A 2500-nucleotide genomic window follows, 5' to 3' on the forward strand; every position below is an offset into this window, starting at 1 on the left:
TAAACGCGGGGAAACTTCACTGGTAACCACATTACACTTGAGGAATAGACATGTATCACTTAGAGTTTTTTTTTTATGAAATGAACGGTAGAAATATTGTCTTTAATTCCAAGAGCTGAAAAACGTGAAGTTTAGAGCTTGGAAGAATCAAACATGAAGTAAATGTAGCACGTAGAAGTGGAGCTAGAGTTTAGTTACTAGAGGTTGGAGCTATAGGAAGGTAGGTGGGTTAGGATAGTTGTTAGAGTTACAATTACCTTTACCTTTAGAATTGCGTGATATCGTGCGCATACATTTTTAACCGGTATGCTGTCTTATGGTATGGATGTGAGTGCACCATGTGGGGCAGGTAACAAAAAGTGCCTGTTGAAGTTGTTTAAAAAAGAAAAAGTCTTGTTGCCGTTAGTGCAGTTTCATGCACTCAACAATACTGAATACCTGTTTAGGTGGTGTAGAAGTGAAGTATGGGAGTGATGGATGTAATACATATCGTTACTGTGACAGCTGTGTTGCTTTATCATTTATCAGTATAGGTGTACTTAATGAGAACAACCCATTAACACTCATTCTGCCTGTGTCTTAGCCTCTGTCCGTGTCTTTTTTCTCACTCACTCACTCACTCACTCACTCACTCACTCACTCACTCTCTCTCTCTCTCTCTCTCTCTCTCTCTCTCTCTCTGTGTGTGATATATGACAATAACGACAATATGTATACATATGAGGAGCTATTTGAATTGGTTTCGTTGTTGAGTTTATGTCGGTTACTTCTGTCTAATAAAAGATATGACATGTAAGTATGTAAGTGGAGAACACAAACTTTTTGCTTTGACCGTTATTTAAAGTAATTGTTTTTTAATTTGAAAATTGTCAACATATCTGTGCAAGTGCGTGTGGTGCGAAGGTTTATTCACTGGAATCAGTTATATTCAAACAGACAGGTTGCAGGTTCGAAGCCAGGTTGCCGTATAAACTTTTGCGAATGGATAAGAAATCACATCCTGGCAATCTGATCACATGATCGGAAGCACATGGATCTTGTCGGTCACAATGCCTCCATATTGGGAGGAACACGTTGGGATGTGGCAGAAGACAGATGTGAGTTATTTTTTCTATTTATGTTGCTGCTATGCCGAAACGAGCTACGAGAAAATATATTTGATGTAGTTCATTGCTTATTTGGGAAATGTGTATGTTGAATTTGTCGTACCTTTTAAGAGGTGAAAGTTTGCATTGTTTACTCAAGATGTATTTTGTTGCTGTTTTATATGTTTTTAACCTCTCGTTCGCTGCTTTGCACACAACCATTGAAGTTATGTGCTTAATGGACTGCTTAGGGGGCCTATAAACGTACAGTGAACTCTGGTTAAAGTGATTTCAGCTCAGTGTAATTGTTACCACAAGAAACTCTTTCGGACTATATGACCACATCAGGCTGGATGTTTCATGTAAGCCTTTTGAATAAGATACCCGATACTAACTCTAGACAGGTCACATATGAAAAGATTTCATGTATCTATGTGTGATACGATGTAGACATAAGAAGGCGAATGCGTGCTCTTATGTTTATATTATTGTGTGAAGGAGCGGTATTTTTAACTGTCAGAAACATTTATCATGTGTATTCTTGACTGTTACTTGTACAGCCGAACAGTCGGTACTGGCATTTATGTACTTGTCACCAGTGTTCATCGCCCAAACAGTATTACTACTCCAGAATGTGGCCAGAGACCGAAAATCCTTGATAGGAGGATACATGTACGGGTTGCTGTGGACCCTCTGATGGTGTTTTCATGTGAGATGTATGTTGGAAGAGCTGCAGTAATGCAGGTTGTATGTGTAACTGGAGGGTATATCACGTATCGGTTGCATATTTACACATATGTGTCGTATTAATGTGTGTGATGCCTTGGGAGTGAATAATTTTTATTGAAAGATGGAGTACTGCTTCATAGAGGAGTATCAAAATGATGGTAAATGGTTGTCAAAAGTGGTACACAGACGAGATGCACCCGTGTGTGAGGTTTGATTGGGTTCGGTCCCATACCGTAGGAAATATAACGTTTTTATTGTCTCGTTTCGTGTGAAAAAAGACGGTTTTTCCTCTTTTCCAAGCCATAACTCCAGATGTAATGGGTCTATCGCAAAGCTGATTATATCTGAGGAAAATACAAAGTATAACGAAGATACATGCAAAATTTCGTGAGAATCGGCCGAATAGGTTTAGAAATATTAACTTTTTAGAACGCGAGGGTCGGCCGCGTGACAGGCTAACTATCCAACGTATTGGCGGGGTTGGCAGATATTGTGAAGGAGGCCAGTCCCGCCTGCAGTGCAACGGCTCGTGTTGTACGGCAGCTCTCGGTGGGACTGGCGCGGTGCGCCGGGTGTCGGTAATCCGGAATGCGGGCGGGTTTCTCCTCGGGGATACTACGACGCATGAACGCTGCTCGTGTGGTTAGATATTTGCGCGTGATCTCGGTTCAGTTGCAGGTGCCTCG

This window comes from Haliotis asinina, unplaced genomic scaffold, assembly GCF_037392515.1.
Source record: "Haliotis asinina isolate JCU_RB_2024 unplaced genomic scaffold, JCU_Hal_asi_v2 scaffold_51, whole genome shotgun sequence".
NCBI lineage: Eukaryota > Metazoa > Mollusca > Gastropoda > Lepetellida > Haliotidae > Haliotis > Haliotis asinina.